This window comes from Macrosteles quadrilineatus, unplaced genomic scaffold (assembly GCF_028750875.1).
Source record: "Macrosteles quadrilineatus isolate MER2022 unplaced genomic scaffold, UCM_ALF_1.0 Scaffold_5__1_contigs__length_97177068, whole genome shotgun sequence".
In the NCBI taxonomy this organism is placed as follows: domain Eukaryota; kingdom Metazoa; phylum Arthropoda; class Insecta; order Hemiptera; family Cicadellidae; genus Macrosteles; species Macrosteles quadrilineatus.
This window is the reverse complement of record NW_026542598.1, coordinates 60,656,827-60,666,786: the sequence shown is the minus strand read 5'-3', so window position 1 is coordinate 60,666,786 and position 9,960 is coordinate 60,656,827. Positions and strand designations below refer to the sequence as shown.

At 34.5% G+C, this 9,960-nt stretch overlaps 1 long non-coding RNA gene across 1 annotated transcript; it reads left to right on the top strand.

Moving 5' to 3' along the window:
* Positions 1 to 351: 351 nt before the first annotated feature.
* LOC128995969 (uncharacterized) lies at positions 352 to 8,289 on the top strand. The gene is made up of 4 exons (XR_008490999.1): positions 352 to 852; positions 2,408 to 2,636; positions 4,639 to 4,775; positions 7,793 to 8,289. It is a non-coding gene; the product is annotated as an uncharacterized LOC128995969 (long non-coding RNA).
* The last annotated feature ends 1,671 nt before the right edge of the window (positions 8,290 to 9,960 follow it).

Sequence of the window (9,960 nt, the reverse complement as noted above, 5' to 3'; positions counted from 1 at the left end):
GTGTAGATCCAATCAGACATATGGAAATTCGCTTAGTCTGCAGGTTTGCTGCGGCCGGGTATTTGATTTTTTCCTCCAAATGTGCATGGTTTTAATCTGATTTATTTTACTTTTTATTTTGTCTGCATTTGACTTAAGCATGGTTTGATTTTATTGTTAACCAATATCTGATGATGGTTTTATTTTTATTTTATTGAATTATGTATTGACATAGTCTATTATGTAATGTTTAATGGCCAAATAAACAATTTGAATTTTGAATTTGAATTTGAATGGGCTCCATGGTGAAATATGGGAACCGCACCTTCACTATAACGTCACGCTTGAAGGGGTGGGTTCCATAATATCGACAACCGTAGAAATTGATCGAAACTGAATTATTCCCAGTTTGTCGACACTGGAATATTCCCACTTAACCGACATCCCAAATAACCGACGTCGCAAATGATCGACACCACAAATTGTCGACATCCCATATTGTCGACAATGAAATAGTTTCATTTTGTCGACACTGAAATAGTCCCAGTATATCGACAAGCACCCGTTCTTCGGAGCTACTCTTGAAAAGGAGTTGTTCTAATTCATCGTTCAGTTCCTCAACTCACGAGTCGCAATATTTGATTCCGAATTCCGATTTCCGACGGACATTTCTACATTTTATTGACTAAGAACTTTTATGTTGTAAATATTTATCTTGTTTATTTCTTTCCTTGTTTACAAGAAAATAGATGACTCGAGTGTTACAAACTATAGTTTTTAAGGAATAATGTGAAATAAGTTAATTTTTATAGGATAAAAAACTTAATCAACATGATAACTTAATAACATTAGTCCTACCAGACACTAACTTAGGTAAGTCACCAACAAGAACCTAAGATACAGCTTTTTCGTAGGCTAATTCTGGATCATCAAGCAATATTGTAGCAAATGTTTGAATAGGCATTTACCCCTAGGGGGTACAGTTTCTTAACTGGGCTACGCTAATATTGATTGAAACTATCGATTCGATTAGTAAACCTTCATGCGATTTTTTCACCATCAGCAAGTTTGGTTGGTTAGGTTAGGTTATGATAGATTAATTTTATAATAGATATATTTTTAAATGTCGATTATTAATCAATATTTTCAATTCGATAGTTTCAATCAATATTAGCGTAGCCCAGTTAAGAAACTGTACTCTCCCTAGGCTATAGGATAGCCTCTTTGGGTACAGTTTCTTAACTGGGCTATGCTAATATCGATTGAAACTATCGAATTGAAAATAGAGATTGATTAATAATCGATATTTGTTAATATATTTATTATCAAATTAAACTATCTTAACCTAACCAACCAAACTTGCTGATGGTGAAAAAATCGCATGAAGGTTTACTAATCGAATCGATAGTTTCAATCAATATTAGCGTAGCCCAGTTAAGAAACTGTACCCCCTAGGGGTAAAACCTTCATGCGATTTTTTCACCATCAGCAAGTTTGGTTGGTTAGGTTAAGATAGTTTAATTTGATAATAAATATATTAACAAATATCGATTATTAATCAATCTCTATTTTCAATTCGATAGTTTCAATCGATATTAGCATAGCCCAGTTAAGAAGCTGTACCCGTCTCTTTCCCACTGACCCAGTGTCAACTTTAAGAATTTGTTTAAGTTATGTAAAAATATTTGGCTGCACTTATATCGCATGAAGGTTTACTAATCGAATCGATAGTTTCAATCTATACTTATTAGCATAGCCCAGCTAACAAACTCTACCCGTATTTTGAATATTTCATTCCTTTAGTTAGGTTAGGTTTTACCCTAACTAACCAAACTTGATATAGGCCTAGGCCTAAGTTTATCAAATGAAATAATCAACATGACTGGGACGGGTGGCGTCGTCCTGTAATCCAGCTACTAGGAGGTCACGAATTGTGGATATTTATAGGCATGCACTGTGGATTCGACACTCCCTGGTGTGGATTAACGTCCGCACGAGTGAGTACTTACTACGACTCTCCCCAGTACTATCCTGATAATTAGACCAATTCGTACTTATAGGCCTATACCAAGGCAATAACTTAATGTGGTTCGGATTCCACTATAAACTGTATGTCCCTTAGTTGCCATTAGCTGTTTGGGCTATTAATTAACAGCTGTGTCTAAGGAATGTCAGTCTTAGTCACTAACAAGACTACAAGATCGCTCCACTCATCCTACACTCATCTCCATTCATACTTGGCTTAAAATACCTACTTTGTATGGTCGCCAAGTAATAAGAAAGAAAGTAGGCCTATTAAAGAAATACATTCATTGGAATGAGTGTAGGACGTAAACTTAAGTGCTGTCAAATATTCTAGAGCTGTTTGTATTTGGTGTAAGACTAGACTTGGATTATATTCATTCATTGCTGATGACTTCATTGTTAGTTTTATAGATGATCCTGGAGCAAAGGCTGTAATTTAACCTGAACCCAAATTGGTCTCTGTTTTAAATATTGTCTTGAACCAATAAGTTAAGAGGACTAACTGTTCTGGACGACATTGCCATCGATATCACTGCAGATGAGAGAGAAAGAGAGACCAGAGTTGTGTACCCTGGAGGCAATTACCATACTGCTGTGATAATGTTCCTTGGTCTAACCATAACTTAAGTGAGGTGAGTCAATATTCTTTCCCCTTTGGGATAGATTCTAGGCTGTTTGTTAACTAAGTAATTCAAAGTCCAAATCGGTATTTTGGTAAGTATTATCCGGAGGCTCACCAAAGGACTTGTGTTTGTTGTGTAGGCTTGTGTTTGGAGGAGTATTATTGGAGGAGCGCTGTACAGCGCTTTGCGGCGGTTAAGTTATGTTAGGTTGGGTTATCTATCATGGAAAGAACATTTTTATGTCCTAGGCCTACTGTCCATATTTGGGTGGGTTTATTCTTAACTGTACAATATCTTTTGTTTGAATTTTTTGCGTTTATAAATTTATTTTATGGACAGAATTTAACCTTCATTCGATTTTTTTCATTATCAGCAAGTTTGGTTGGTTAGGTTAGGTTATGACAGTTAGGGTCCGGTTGCCGGACCCGTATCCTCTGCGTAGATTTTTACGTACTGAATCCAAAGACCACTATTTTTCACTGCAGATGAATATTAGCCTACTGAAACGGAATAAATCACCGCTCAAAATGTTTGAATAGTCAAGGTAGAGTGGATTACATTAACAAGTGGAATGAACTGTGGGTGAAGTAATTTAAGCCTACAGCTGATTGTTTTCAACACCAAGCAATTGGAAGTGACAACTTTATTTAATAAATATGATTCTGTCTTTGCTCATAGGCCTATTGACGTCACATCAATTGGCCCCGATTAATATTAATGGCTGATCATATTTATCGGCGTTCCAATGCTCTAAGTCATAGCCTCCTCTACGTATTTTATAGGCCTGCCTAATGCCTACAATTGACTAAATTCTTTACCCTAGGGGAGCGAGCAGAACTTCAGTACCGGGCTCAAATCCTGCCAGATCCAGATGACCAATGGATTTTATTTATTATTTTTATTATTATTTTTTTGTGAACACCACAGCCCTAGACCTAGGCTGAAGTGTGAAATGTGAATTAAAATTCCGGACTAGTGCCTGTAGCGTCCTAGGACAAAAAATGTGTGTATACAGTTATCACATTCGTTATAAACTAATAACTAGGCGGCCTGTGTGCAAAATTACACATTTTAACATGATAACAGTAATAATAAAAAGGTTGTTTAAGTCAGTCATTCAAAGTTTTCAAAATGAAGCGCATGTGAATTATTTTTCCAACTTTCACCTGACAAAGTGGCCTTCCTTGCACTTATTATAGCACAGAAAGTTGCTAATTGCTGCATTTACTTACTTTTACCGCGTTCTTTTTTTGCCGCACTCCTGTATTCCAACCAAACAACACAAAACAGCGTGGTTTTATTAGACACGTATAATACATACGTACACTTGAAAATAAGTTGGCTACCCATTCAAGATATTACGACTACGATCAACTGGTACAGCTTACCATTTCACCAATGTTTGGATTTAACCTAACCTATAAACGTGTTGAACAGAGTTTGAAAGACTAATTATTTATATGTTTTATAATAACTGTAAGAAAAATATAATTTCTAACACAAGTGCAAACTGCCTTTGCTGCACTCGAGATACTTTCCACACTCGCCTACGGCTCGTGCGTTTAAACATTTCTCTCATGTGTAGCAAAGTGCCACTTCGCCCACTAGTTACTATAGTTTTTGGTGGAACATGAGGATAATATATAATCTGTATGCAAATTTATAGTTTTTTATAACAATTTAAATCCAGGCCCCTACTTAAAATTTATTTGGATTACATCTCGAAACATGTTGTTTGGAAATTACTTATAATTAGGCTATAGCTTGCATTTTTGCAAATTGGGAAATAACAATGAATTAATATTTGAAGCAATTTATTTTGTCTAAACCAAATTATTGTTACAAATTCTAATATTTTGTACTAACTTGACCCAGATTTGCTCAAACATTTTCCTATTAGCTGTGTACCTATTTGAATATCGCAAATATAGAAAGGAGTGTACACACTTGTATTATTTGTTAGACTAAAATTATTTGTATAACACTATTTTTTTGCAATATTTCTGTACAGAGCTGAAGCCTACCAGTAAAATGGGGGTGTTGTAATTAATATCCTCCGACACTGGAGGATACAGGGGAGAGGTGTCAGAGGAAGAGGAGATGGAGGATGGGGCCAGTAAGACTAAGATTGAAGAAAACTAACTTATGGTAAGTTTTGCCATTTACTTAAATTTAATACTTATAAATCCAGGGCCGTGTCCATTGCCCCGAAGCCTATGTCGCATAACCCTCCTGAATTACTAGTATTTAACACATTGCCCGCTTAAGACGTCTTAAGACGTCCTCAACCCTATTAAGAAATAGCGGAGGACGTCCTAAGACGTCCTTGTGTAAGGTTAAGCAAATGGTGTTACAGTTGTCCCCGTTTTCAAACTAGGGAATTGAAACTCTGTCAGCCCTTGGGGGACATATTGAGTATTACGTCATTACCGCCGCTTGCAGATCCGCCGCTCCGGTTGGTGGCACTCGCGGCGGAATTTTTGAATTAATTGGCCGAACAAAAGCAGCCAGTATGAGTCTAGTGTTTGACGGTGAACGTTACTACTTGCTGAGCGTGGTCTGTAAACACAATAGAAATCTGTTTTTGCCGCCACTCCTTAGTTCGGGCGTGCTGCGATTTTTTGCGGATTTTTAAGTTCGCGTTTGTTTTTATGTAAGTTTGCGCTTGTGTTTAGTCGTGTTTGGACTTTTTTATGTATTACGTTCCAAGCAGTGCTGCTATCTGTGGGTGTTTAACGAACTACGTCGACTCTTGTAAAGCAGGACATCGCCGCACGTTCTTTGCTATTCTTCAGACCGAAATTGGAAAGCCAATCACTCGCGGCAATCGGGTTTGTTCGACGCTGAGGGCTGCGCCGCACTGGGTTACGCCCGCCCTTTGACGTGCCGCAGCGAATGTGTTAACCAGCATTTTAACTGGAGAGGTGCCCAAAAATTTGCTTTTGTTTTTTAGGAAATGTAGGCTATATTTTTTTACACCATACAGTAATTATAATTATTTTGAATATGTCATTGTGTTTACATTTGGTTAGTACTGAAACAGCAATAATTTTAAGACAAATGGAAAAGCCCTGTCAACAGAAGCAGTTGAAACAAGTAGAAAAATTCTCATACATCAATAAGGTATTTAGTACGAGCGTGGTTCAATAAGACCTTAGAAAAATATATAATAACACAATTTTTTGTGATAAATTTGATTTATTTTGTTATAATCTCCTTTTATTTAGCTCTATACACTTATCTTAAAGTTCCGCAAAACCTCCTTCAAATGCTGTCCAAATAAATAGCACCCTACAAACATGAAAAGCCTTCAAAATACTCTTCTTTTTCAGTGATGACCTCATCATTTGACATAAAACGTTGCCCACCAGGTCAATTTGTTATCTTAAGAAATAAAAAAGGTCATTCAGGGCGTTTGACAAACAAAATTATTCGACGGTTTTCTTTGCCACCCTGTCAAGTGAGTGAGTGTTGGAGGGTGGTGGGAATGGTGTCGTCCCGTTTGCGAACAGTCCCGTTTGCAAACAAATTTTTGGCTGTGGGGTGAGGTACCTGGGAAGGAGTCCCGTTTGCGAACAAGTTTCGTTCTACCCTCAGTCAGGTAGTCTCCCGCACGTTAATTGTTGTCTTTCTGCTTGTAGAATACAAAGCTAATATTCAAAGACATTATCAGAATATCTGCTTTTTAGGCCTACTTTTGAATATTGATTGTATAAATATTGGTTATTTCATCGGCAGGAAACAAGTACAATGAATCAATACGAGCAGGGACTATTCTTTTGATTAGATTCATTAACTGTCTGTAACGAATATAAATAAAATGTGACATGTTTATTTATTCTTATATTTGATGGTTCATTGATTATTGATTTTATGAAATAAGTGAGATTGTATATCTGTTGTTGTATCTAACCCTAATTAATTATTAAAAATTTCGCTAATGTGAATAATTGTATTGAAAGATTTTGGTGTAAAAAATAGTGAAATTATAAAGTTCACATTTACTTGAATCATTTTAAAATTTTTGAACAATTAACATGTGTTAAGAGTAGGGTACACACCTTAAAAATTGAAACTTTTTCTCAAGGAGATAATTGACAAACATGTATATTTTTGCCATTTTGAGAGAAATATTGTTTACACCATTTGCCTTTTCACAAATTTTTAAATCCTAATTTCATATTACTACCCATAGATTAGTTATGATGTTTTCTAATCCAGAGGTAGCTACTACCTATCTATATTATAACTTTTGACACTTTCTGTAAATTTCACATTCTATTCAATGAATTACTTTTTATGAGCGTTTCATGGTCATGATATGTATATTTTCAACCAAGTTCCTCTTAACTTAACCTACCCTCGACATAAACATTGTTTGATGACGTTAAATTTCCTAATTCTAAGCTGATATACAAATATTTCAATTTAAAAACAACAATAAAATACCCCCACTGCAGCAAACCTGCAGACTAAGCGAATTTCCATTTGACTGATTTGATTTACACTGAAATGTCTACTTACAAATATAACATTTATTCCCGATTTAAATAGAATTAGTTTAACAAGTACTTAGGTTTGCTGCATCAGGGAGGGTAAAACTGTTTTTTTGTAAAACGTTAATAGTTAGTAAAAAATAAAAACATTTTCCAAATTTGATAAAAATATGTTCATAAACAAGCAAACTACAACAGTTTACTTATTCTCCATAAGAATAACATGGGAATTTTAAATTTACAATTTTTTGGAATTTCCTCCGTAACCATAAGGCGCATAATAACGCTTCAATATACTAAGTTATTTGTTTTTTTAAGCTCTACAAAATGGTTTGGAAAGAAATTGCTAATTTTTATGTTTTTTGGGTCAAAAATGGGAAAAACCTATTTTTACCCCATAAAACCCCCCGTAAACCCCCGTTCCCATGGTCCGATCATGCTGGATCGCGAACTCGTTCAAATAATCGTAGGTTTACACGTTTGTGCCAAATTTCATCAAAATCGTTGTCGTTGTTATGGTTTGTTCGTTATGTAGAGGTAAAATATACATTGTGTCTAATGGAGAGTTCTAGGGGATTAAAAAAAATTTGTTTTATTAAGGAATTCGTTATATTGAGGTTCGTTATATCAAGGTTAGACTGTATTAATTTTTGTTCTGTTATATTCCAGGCCTGATGACAGGGTGGATGGCAATGGAGGCATGGAGGTTGGGGGAGAGAAGGCTGAAGAAGTGAAGACAAATCAGTTTAGATTCATTATAATGATTAGTTTAATATTTATTTTGAATACCAGTATACTTTTATTTAAATTTTTTCTCATTTAGATTATTTAATTAAGAAAATTTTATTATTTTTATAAAGATGTTTTCTTAAATTTTTAATATTTGTTTGTACTTCTGCCTGGTAAAAAACAAAACTGTTTATTATGTTTGTTAAAATGATTAGCCTACTTCCACTAATGGACCTTGTCTTGGGTGAAAAGAGATATCTTGATATTTAACTAGCAGGGTGCCTGTTCTATCTATGGGCGGGGATCGTATAAGTCAGTTGAATTGAAACCTTCTTATATTTCGATATTTGGTAAATTAATCATTTCCAACTTTATATAGTATAGATCGCTATTTCTGTATTGATGTACTGAAATGAATAAAATTATATGAAATTAAATGTTGTTTTTTTTATATATTCTGATGAAACACTATTGATAAGGCATAACAATATTCTAAAGTTTATAACAGCTGATGTTTGTGTTTTTATTAATGATTTATTGTATTGTGACTTTTGAGTGGTTGAAGGATTTGTGGTGATTTGGTTTTAAGGAGATTGATGTTCCTAATTTTTTAAAGTCTATCTATATCTATCTATCTATATCTATATCTATCTTCTATCTATCTATCTATATATTAATAGGCAAGCATGTTTCTTTAAAACCTTTTTTCTCAGGTCGTGTGCATCGCAGAGAAAATCTACGCATACTGTTGGAAAGATATTTTCCTGTAGATGTGCAGAATGCCTCTAAAAATTAAAATAGGCTAACAAATAAGCACAAAAAATTAATTTGAAAACTTCAACAAATTAACATGGAGCATATGGGTTGCCATGATGGTGACGAAATAACAACAAAATGTAAACAGAAAATCAAAACAAATGGAAGAAATTCAAATCACATGTGTTATTTACAGTGTGGGGAGAAAATAGAGAAGTCTGTACGAGTTTCGACCACAGGACGACCACTAGTACTTATTTAATACGCAAGCAGGATTTTTGTGACAATTACTCCTCCGAAACTACTGAACCGATTGACATGTTTTTGGTGTCATTGGAAAGAGCGTAACGTGAAGTTGTGCAGGAAACTTTCTTTTTATCGAAATAATTTGAGAGTGAGGCCCTGGGGCCCTTTAAAGTTTCATATTTCTCCATAAGGATAACATGGAGATAATTTTTATTTACAGAAACATATGTTTGTTACTTGAAAATAGTCAAAGTCTACTACATAATAATTGCTGTGTATTATGACTCTTAATGTATACTACATTTCAATCAAGGATTGAGTACCTTAAAGTTTACCCATAATGGATCTTACTAACTTACTTTATTTTAATGCTGGGAATGTTAAAATTTAGTTGAGAATAAGTTACCATGAATTAGAAAACTTTACTATAATAATTTATGTATTTAAATCACAAATCTTTGACATTATTAATTGATTTGAAACTAAACAGCTGATCGACAAATCAAACAAATCACCTTCTTCATGTGAATAATATTATTACACAAAAATAGTTTTTTTTTTTAACCAATAACTTGATTCTTTTTTACTTGTGGGTGTATTTTGAGTTTGCAGTTATGAAAGCACCAAGCCAAGTAACTTTTATCTCATTTTCTTTATAAACTAACAGTATTAATGAATTACTACATGAACTTGAAAAGTCAGGTAATTAATTGTTATGTATGCCAAGGGGAAGAAGACTGGGTCCTCGAAAACAGACGAAGGCGGAGACACCCATCTAGAAAATCCAACTGAGTTTTTAAATATAGAGGTTTGTGGATTGCCAAGCAAGACACAGATTATACTAATAAAAGGGGGCAGTGGTTTTATTGATGAGGAATATTAATACATCAAAAAGGGCCTCATTAATGGCACAAGGCTTCATGTGATCAGAACGGTTGACAACTTAATAGAATGTAAAGTCTTAACTGGAACAAGTGAGTGGGGACATATATTTATTTGGAGGATAAAAATGTGCCCGTCTGAAACAAACTTACCTTTTAAAATGGGAAGATGCTAATTTCTGTTATCTTTGGCATTTGCAGCACAACCACTTTAATTAAAGGGCA